Here is a 10250-nt window from a genome sequence, read left to right on the forward strand (position 1 = left end):
ATGAGGTGGATTGATTCAGTGACTGGGATAATTGGGATGGGAGTGTCAGAGACAGTGCGATTGGCACAGGACAGAGCGGAGTTTAGGGCTATTGTCCATAGGGTTGCTATGAGTCGCAGGCGACTCGACGGCACATAACAACAACAACAACAATACATTTTTCATCTCCCTCCTCCCCCAATTCACATTATTATGAAAGTTTTGTTACAGGTTTTCAATTCTCATTCACACAGTGCCCAATTATCCATTCCCTTCAAATTGTCCCTCCCTTCTCCCATTCCAATATATTGTTTATTATCTATCCATTCTTTCTTTGCTCTCTCCTAGCTGATGTAACATCTCAGATAAGAAAAAAAAAATCACTTTAAAATTGGATCAAAATTACACATTTGACAATTTAGAAAATAAAGAAAATTGTATGTCTGGGTGTATTTTTCTCTATACCTATCCAATCTGCATGAAGAACAAAGCATTTGAGAAACTGGACTCTCTGAAGAAGAATGTGGCATCAAGATCAGAGGAAGACTCATGAACAACCTACATTATACAGATGACACAATTTTGCTTAATGAAACTGAAGAGGGCTTGAAGCACCTGTTACAGAAGAGTAAAGATTACAGCTTTCAATATGAATACATCTCAATCTCAAGAAAACAAAAATCCTCACCACTGGACTGTTAAGCCACAACATGCTAAGTGGAAAAAGATTGAATTTTCAATTGTGTCATCTTACCTGGAACCCCACTGTGTATTTCCAGCAATCAGGAGGTCAGAAGTCATACTGCCAAAGAAAACATGCCCAAGTAAAAGCATTTCAATGGGAATTTTAAAGGGCATCTCAAAAAATCAAAGAAAAGTATAATGGAAAGTGCAGGGAGCTGAAATTGGAGAATAAAAATGGAAAAAAATTGCTCTGCATTTTTCAAGCTGAGAAACAAACTGAAAAACAAGTTTAAGCCTCAAGTTACAATATTGAAAGATACTATGGCAATATATTGAGTGACCCAGGAAGCATCAAAAGAAGATGTGTCAGCACAATCTGAGGATGGCTAATAACTAGGGAAAAACTAAATTTACACCATCATCAAAAAAGAATGAACTGAGTTGGGAGTGTGATGTTAGAGCCTCAACCTGTGGGGAGGCACAACCTACTGGGAGCTTTGACCCTCTAGGACCTTCCATGATCCACTGCAACCTGCCACAACCCAGAGACCCTTCAAGAGCGAGCAGGGCAGCTGGAATTTGAGTGAGAGAAATGTGAGACCTGCCCCCGGACTTCCGGTCCCAAAGCCCATGCGCTGCTCCTGGAACTCAAGTCCTGATGCCACTGGCCAATGGCCAGAACTCCAGGGACTCCAGTCCCCACACCTCAGTCTCACACAGAAAACTCTAGTCCTGAAGCTGAGGCCTGTGCATTATGGGAGTGATACTGGAACTTGAGTGAGGTACTTTGGTGGTGGTGATGGTGGTGGTGGTGGGGTGTCACGCTGTTTGGCTGGGTAACATGGGACCACTTAAGCTCAATCAGAAGGGAGAAATATAGTTGGAGCTCATTCTTGAAGGAAAAACAAAGGCTTGCTAGTTTTCCAATCAAGTCTCTGCACTCTACCTTGCATCTCTTCACATCCAGTTCATCAACTGCCTTTACCCTGGAACACCTTTCAGTGCCTTAGCTGTGGCAGTTACCTGACAATGCAAAAACCATCACAAAGGAAAAGGAATGTCACTAAATAATGCTTAAAGGGTCAATAGAACAAAAGGACATAACAATAATAAATATCTGTGCACCAAATGAAAGACCGGCAAAATATACAAAACAAACATTAAAAAACTGAAAAAAGAAATAGAAAACACTACTATAGTAGTTGGAGACTTCAATTACACAACTCTCAAAAAATAGAACTTCCAGAAAGACTGTCACAAAGATGCTGAATTAAACTACACAATAAAACAACTTGAGCTCATAAATATTTGTAGGCTAATGCATCCAAAAAAAGGACATTATACCTTCTTCTCCAATGTACATGGAATGTTTTCCAGAAAGGATAACATTTTAGGACACAAGGCAAGCATCAATGAATTTAAAGTCATAGAAATAATACAAAGCATCTTCTCAGACCACAATGTTACAAAATTATAAATTAATAACAAGAGGATAAAGAATAAAAAAAAAACATATTTGGAAGCAGAACAACATCTTGCTTGACCATGAGTGGGTACTAGAAGAAATAAAAACGAAATTAAGACAGCCGACACCTCGTCTGCCCTGGAGCACAGGCCTCTTTGCACAGTCACCACCGCCAGTTCACACCCGTCACCCCCAGCTCACCATGGATGATGACACCGCTGCACTCGTGGTAGACAACGGCTCCGGCATGTGCAAGGCCGGCTTCCCGGGCGACGACGCCCCCCGGGCTGTCTTCCCCTCCATCGTGGGGCGCCCTCGGCACCAGGGCGTGATGGTGGGCATGGGCCAAAAGGACTCCTATGTGGGGGACGAAGCCCAGAGCAAGAGCGGCATCCTGACCCTCAAGTACCCCATGGAGCACGGCATTGTCACCAAATGGGACGACATGGAGAAGATCTGGCACCCTCTGCTGCTGATGGAGACTCCCCCTGAACCCCAAGGCTAACCGGGAGAAGATGACCCAGATCATGTTCGAGACCTTCAGCACTCCTGCCATGTACGTCACCATCCAGGCCGTGCTGTCCCTGTATGCCTCTGGCCGAACCACTGGCATTGTGATGGATTCCGGCGATGGGATCACCCACACTGTGCCCATCTATGAGGGGTATGCCCTCCCCCATGCCATCCTGCCTCTGGACCTGGCTGGCCAGGACCTGACAGACTACCTCATGAAGATCCTCACCGAGTGAGGCTACAGCTTCACCACCACGGCTGAGCGGGAAATTGCGCGTGACATCAAGGAGAAACTCTGTTATGTTGCCCTGGACTTTGAGCAGGAGATGGCCACGGCGGCTTCCTCTTCCTCCTCGGAGAAGAGCTACGAGCTGCCCGATGAGGTCATCACCATCGGCAATGAGCATTTCCGCTGCCCCGAGGTACTCTTTCAGCCCTCCTTCCTGGGCATGGAGTCTTGTGGCATCCATGAAACTACCTTCAACTCCATCATGAAGTGTGATGTTGACATCCGCAAGGACCTCTACACCAACACAGAGCACCACCATGTACCCAGGCATTGCCGACGGGATGCAGAAGTAGATCACAGCGCTGGCCCCCAGCACGATGAAGATCAAGTTCATTGCTTCCCCTGAGCGCAAATACTCGGTGTGGATCGGCGGCTCCATCCTGGCCTCCCTGTCCACCTTCCAGCAGATGTAGATCAGCAAGCAGGAGTACGACGAGCCTGGCCCCTCCATCGTTCACCGCAAATGCTTCTAGGTGGATTGTTTAGTTGCGTTACACCCTTTCTTGATAAAAAAAAAAAAAAACCTAACTTGCGGAGAAGAACAAAACAAAGGATGAGAATTGGCATGGCTTTATTTGTTACTTTTTTGTTTCTTTTTAAATTTTTTTTTCCGCTTGACTCAGGATTTAAAAACTGGAAAGGTGAGGGTGACAGCAGTTGGTGTGGAGCAAGAATCCCCCCAGTTCTCCAATGTGGCCTGGGACTTTGATTGTACATTGTTCTCTTTTTTTTAAATAGTCATTCCAAATAATCAACATGGCGATGTGACAGGAAGCTCTTGCCTTTACAGAAGCCTCTCCCTTCCCCTAAGCAGAAGAGCCCCGTCCCTCACCTGGGTCCACGCATGGACAGGAGTGGCAGGGAGCAGTGCTTTTATGTAAATGATACCTTATCCAGTTTTTGGTTTTTTTTGTTTTTGTTTTGTTAAAAAATCTTCCGCCTTAAAAAAAAATTAAAAAGTTTCTTGAAACAAATGGCAAGGAAAACACAACTTATCAAAACCTTTGGAAATAGCCAAAGCAATAAAAAAGTTAAATTTATAGCAATAAGCAAACACATTAAAAGACAGGAAAAATGATCATTGACTTTCTAACTCCTCCAACAAATTAAAATAGAACAACAAGAAAACCTGACATCCTAAAAAACCCCTGAAATTATAAAAATTAGGGCAGAAATAAATGAAATAGAAAACAGAAAAACAATTGAAACCATCAAAAAAATCAGGAGTTGGTTCTTTGAAAAGGTCAATAAAATCAACAAACCACTAGCAAAATTAACAAAAGAAAATAAGGAAAAGACACAAGTAATCAGAATAAGAGATGAAACAGGCAAGGTCACAATAGAACCAACTAAAATAAAAAGGTTAACAAAGGGATATTATGAAAAACTATACTAAAAAAATATAAAAACCTAAAGGAAATGGACAAATACTTAGAAAATGACAAACTACCTAAACTGACACAAATCAAAATTGTACACCTTAAAAGACTCATTACAAAAGAAGACATTGAAAAGGTAATAAAACAACTTCCAGAAAAAAGGAAAAAAAAAGCCCTGGACTAGACGGTTTTACAAGTGAATTTTATCAAACATTCAGAGAACAACAGTCACCAGTTCTACATAAACTATTTCAGAAACTAGAAAAAGGTGGAATTATCCCAGACTAATTCTATGAAGCAAACATATCCTTGATACCAAAGCCAGGTAAAAACACAACCAAAACAGAAAACCATAGGCCAATATCTCTCATGAATGTAGATGCAAATATCCTGAATAAAATCAAGGCCAATAGAATCCAATGATACATTAAAAAAAAAAAAGACCATAACCAACGGGGATTCATAACAGGTGTATGCAAGGATGGTTCAACATAATAAAATCAATGTAATTCATACCTTAACAAAGCAAAGAACGAGAACAATATCATCCTACCAATTGATGCAGAAAAGTCCTTTGTCAAAATCCAGCACACATTCCTGATTAAAACAGTCTACAAAATAGAATTAGGAATTTCTTCAACATAATAAAAAGTATATATGCAAACCAGAGAGTCAACATTGTTCTCAATGGAGAGAGATAAAGGCCTTCCCTTTGAGAAAAGCAACTAGGCAAGTCACCACTCCTATTCAATATTGTATTGGAAGTCTTAGTGATAGCAATAAGGCAAGAGATGGAAATAAGAGGTATCCAAATTGGCAAAAAGGAGGTAAATTATCTCTCTATGCAGATTATATGGTAATTTACTTAGAAAACTCTAAAGACTCAGCAAGAAAACTACTGGGCATAGTGACCAATTTAGCAAAGTGGCAGGATACAAGATCAACATACAAAAATCAATTGGATTTCTCTACAATGACAAAGAGAATAAAGAACTGGAGCTAAGAAAAACAATACCCTTCACAATTGCTAATCACAAGAATACTTGGGATTAAATCTAACCGGAAGCACAAAAGATCTATTTTTTTAAATTACAAAACATTACTACAAGAAACAAAGAGATAGGAAGAAATGGAAGAATATACCTTCCTCCTGGATGAGAAGACTCAATATTTTAAAAATTACAATACTACCAAAGGCAATTTAGATGTTCAATGCAATCCCAATACAAATACCAAATCCATTCTTCAATGAGATAGAAAAGGCAATTTCCAGTTTCATTTAGAATGTAAAGAGGCCCCGAATAAGCAAAGCACTCTTCAAAAAGAGAGACAAGGTAAAAGGCATCTCACTCCTCGATTTCAAATCTTACTACATTGCCATGGTGGTCAAGACAGCGTGGGTTGTCAATGACAGACACATCAATGGAATAGAATTGAGAACCCAGAAATCAGCTTATCTACCTATGGTCAACTGATTTTTGACAAGGAGATTAAATCAGTTAAGTGATGAAATGAGTACCTTTCTAACATATGGAGTTGGCAAAATTGTAAAAGCATCTGCAGAAAACTCAAACAAGACTCATACCTCACATCGTACACAAAAACCTACTCAAAGTGGATCAAGGACCTAGGACTAAAACCAGAGTACTCTATAAGGGCTAATCCACAACCTGAACAGTCTTAAAAGCATCCTAAAAAACCTACAATCAGAAGAGGATATAATAGATGAATAATGGGACCTTCTAAGAATCAAATCGCTATGCACATCCAAAACCTTTTCCAAGAGGGTAAAAAGGGAAGCCACAGACTGGGGGGGGGGAATATTTGTTAATGACATGCCTGATAAACGACTTATACCTAGATTATATAAAATACTCAAGTACCACAACAAGATAAAGGTAAATAACAGAATTGAAAAATGGGCACAGAATATGAACAGACACTTCACCAAAGAAGACATTCAGATGGCAAACAAACTCATGAATGTCCAAAATCCCTACCTCTAAGAGAGATGGAAATCAAAACAACTATGAGATATCATCTCACCCCAGCAAAATTCCACAGAGCAGCAAACAACAATTGCTGGGAAGGTTGTGAAGAAACTAGAACCGTTACTCACTGTTGGTGGGATTGTAAAATTGTACAAACACTATGGAAAGCAATATGGCACTTTCTTAAAAAGTTGGAAATGGAAATACCATTTGACCCAGCAATTCCACTACTTGGAATATACCCTAAAGAAACCAGAACTGCCACCCTAGCATAGATATGCACACCCATGTTTGCTACTGCCAAGAGTTGGAAACAACCCATGTACCCATCAACAAAGAAATGAATAGAGAAGCTTTGGTATATTCACATAATGGAATATTATGCAGCACTGACAAATTAAGAACTCAAGAACTATTATACAAAATGAGTAACCATGGAGGACATTATGCTTAGTGAAATATTTCAGTTACAAAAAGTCAAGTGCTACATAATACCACTGTTATAAAGCAGGACTGACAGGGAGGTCGTGGGGGGAGGGAACTAAGAAATAAGTGGATAAATAATGTACATGGCATTGAAACAAATGAGAGAGAGAACTGTATTAAAGGAAAATATCATTAGGTGTTATTGGCATCACAAGAGTCCAGAATAAGAGCTGAATAGTAAAGAGATCAACATGGGGGTTTGCTGTATAACAATGGAAGAACTTTTTTTCCAAAGAAAAAAATCTAATTCTGGATGGGGGAGGAGGGCCAGGGAGGAAAATGTGCAACAATGAATGAATGGAAATCCAAGTTCTTCGTAAACTTTCATTAAAATCTAAACAAACAAACATAAAAAAACCCCAAACAAATGCATATACAACCTTTCAGAAATATGTTTTATTATTGCACTTCTTTTGATCACACCATTTGAATGTCACATTTTCTAAAAAAAATCTTTATGAGTATAACATATGAAATACCAGAAAGAACTGACTGACAGTGAAAATTTTCACAAAGTTCCATATGAGCAACAACCAGTGATAATAAACGAGGACACTGAAGTTGCATTGAAGGGACTGATAAAAAAATAAAGCTCCAAGAATTAGTGGGATATCAATTTACTTTTTTCATTTAACAGATGCAGCTCTGGATGCACTCACCAGTCTATTGCATGTATTTTGGAGGACAGTTACCTGGCCAAAAGATGGAAGAAGCCCATATTTGTTTCCATTCTCAATAAAGGTGATCCAACAGACTGTGGAAACTACAGAACAACATTATTAATATCACATGTTAGCAAAATACTGATGAAGATCATTCAAAAATGGTTAGATCAGTACATAGATAGGGAACTACCAGAAGTTCAAGTAGGATTTAGAAGAGGCCATGGCACTAGGGATATCATTGCAGATGTCAGATGAATCCTGGCTGAAAGTAAAGAATGCCAGAAGAATGTCTATGATTTATTGACTATGCAAAGGTATTTTATTATATGGATTATAACAAACTATGGCTAACATTGAAAAGAATAGAATGAAAAAAGAATGAAAAGAAAAAGAATGATAATGGTGCTAATGCAAAACCTATACCTAGACCAACAGACTGTTGTGCAAATAGAGCAAGAGAACACTTTTGTTAAGTGCTGTCAAGTCATAGGTGACTCATAGAGACCCTATGAACTAAAGTCCTCAACACTTGTGTGACTTTCATCCTTTCTCCAGGTTCATAGGGTTTCTGGAGGCAAGCAATTTACGGAAGTGATGCCACTCCTGCTTCCAAGTTGTATTCTTTCTCCATACCTATTCAATATGTATGCTGAGCAAATTATTCAAGAAGCTGGACTCTATAAAGAAGAATGTGACATCAAGATCAAAGGAAGACACTTCAATAACCTATGTTAAGCAGATGACACAACCTTGCTTCCTGAAAGTGTGGAGAACTTGAAGCACTTACGGAAGAGCAAAGAATACAACCTTCATTATGGATTGCATCTCAACATCAAGAAAACGAAAGTTCTTGCCTCCAGACCAATAAGCAACATCATTATAGATGGAGAAAAGATTGAAACTGTCAACAAGTTCTTCTTACTTGGATCCACAACCAGCACATAGGGTCGTTATGGGTCGTTCTCAATCTGATGGCATCTAACAACAAACACCAGTCAAGAAATCAGGAGATGTATTGCACTGGTAAAGTCTTAATTCAGGAACTTCTCCAAATTATTGAGGACTAGTGATATCAGTTTAAGGACTAAGGCGTGTCTGATCCAAATCATGGGCTTTTTTATCACTTGCTATGCATCTGAGAATAAGACAATGAATAAAGATGACAGGAGAATTTATGCCTTTGAGCTGTGGTGTTAGAAAACAGTACTGAATATCCCATGGACTGCCAAAAGACCATGGAGAAGGTTAAGCCAGCATGCTTTTTGAATGCAAACATGATAAAGTTTCACCTCACATAATATGAGCCTGTTGCTGAAAGGAACTGTTTCTTGGAGAGGGACATGATGCTGAGAAAGGCAAAGGTTCAGTAAAGGAAAGACTCTTACCCAGGTGGATGACACAGTGACTGCCACAGTGGGCTCTAGTGTGTTAGGAAGTGTGAAGATGGCACAGTATAGGACAGGGTTCAGACCTGTCATTCATAAGGTCTCTATGGGTTGTACTCAACTTGATGGTGTCTGTCAGATAAGAATAATTAACTCTCAAGACTCTTCTGAGGATTAAATGTTATAATCTATCTAAAGCTTTACTATGTGCCTGGGAAACAGTAGGTGCTCAACAATTGTTAGGGAACTCCGATGGTTTAGTGGTAAGGACTTGCTGTGCCATCCTAAAGGCAGGCAACTTGTATCCATCAGCTTCTTAATGGGAAAATGAGAGGCAATTTCCTCATGTGTGATTCCTCATCTCTGAAAAACCACTGGAGAATCAACGATGAATCAGTTCTGACTTGACCTTACATAATAACAACAACATCAAGAATTGCTATATTCTTTGACCCTCAGGTGTCAAAGACAATGTCTGCTTGTTGTTGTTATGTGCCGTCAAGTCACTTGCGACTCATAGCAACCCTATGTACAACAACTCTAAACCCTGCTCTATTCTGTGCCAATCTCACTGCCTCTGACACACCCATCCCAATTACCCCAGTCACTGAATCAATTCACCTCATAGAGGGTCTTCCCCTTCTACGCCGTCCCTACACCCTCCCATGCATGATGTCCTCTCCAAGGACGTCCTTACATGTCCAAAGTTTGTCAGACGAAGACCCAGAATCCTTGCCTCCAAGGAGCAGCCTGATTTAACCCTGTCCAGGATGAGTCTGTTTGTTTCCTTGGCAGTCCATGGTACACTCAATACTCTTCTCCAGCACCACGGCTCAAAGACATCAATTCTTCTGTCCTCCCTAGTCATTGTCCAACTCTCTGATGCACAACAAGTGATTACAAAGACCATAGCATGTATCAGACTCATCTTAGTCTCCAGAGTGACACCATTGCTGTTCAAAACCCTGGAGAGGTCCCTAACAGCAGACTTCCCCATCACAATGCATTTTTTATTTCCTGGCTGTTGGTGCCAAGAGTGTTGACTGTGGAGCCAAGCAAACTAAAGCTGTGAACAATCTCAATCTCTTCACCATTCAATTGACGCTGCCAATTGGTCCAGTGATGAGAATCTTTGTCTTCTTGACATTGAACCTTAATCGATACTGAACGCTGCTGTCCTTGACCCTCTGCAGTGAGCATTTCAGGTCCTCCTCAGTTTCAGCAAGCAGGGTTGTGTCATCTTCATAACGCAGATTGTTAATAGATCTTCCACCAATCCTGACGCCACACTTCTCATAGAGCCTTGGATAATCTGTTCTTCATACAGGTTGAAAAGGTATAGAGATAGGACACATCCCTGGCATACACCTTTCCCAATTTTGAACCATGCAGTTTTTCCCTGCTCTGCTCTGAT

General features: G+C 40.3%; 1 pseudogene; it reads left to right on the plus strand.

Moving 5' to 3' along the window:
* The first annotated feature begins 2330 nt into the window (after positions 1-2330).
* On the plus strand, positions 2331-3403 carry LOC102869983 (annotated as a pseudogene).
* The last annotated feature ends 6847 nt before the right edge of the window (positions 3404-10250 follow it).

Source organism: Elephantulus edwardii, unplaced genomic scaffold (assembly GCF_000299155.1).
Source record: "Elephantulus edwardii isolate Elephantulus edwardi_28Jun2011 unplaced genomic scaffold, EleEdw1.0 scaffold00434, whole genome shotgun sequence".
Classification (NCBI taxonomy): domain Eukaryota; kingdom Metazoa; phylum Chordata; class Mammalia; order Macroscelidea; family Macroscelididae; genus Elephantulus; species Elephantulus edwardii.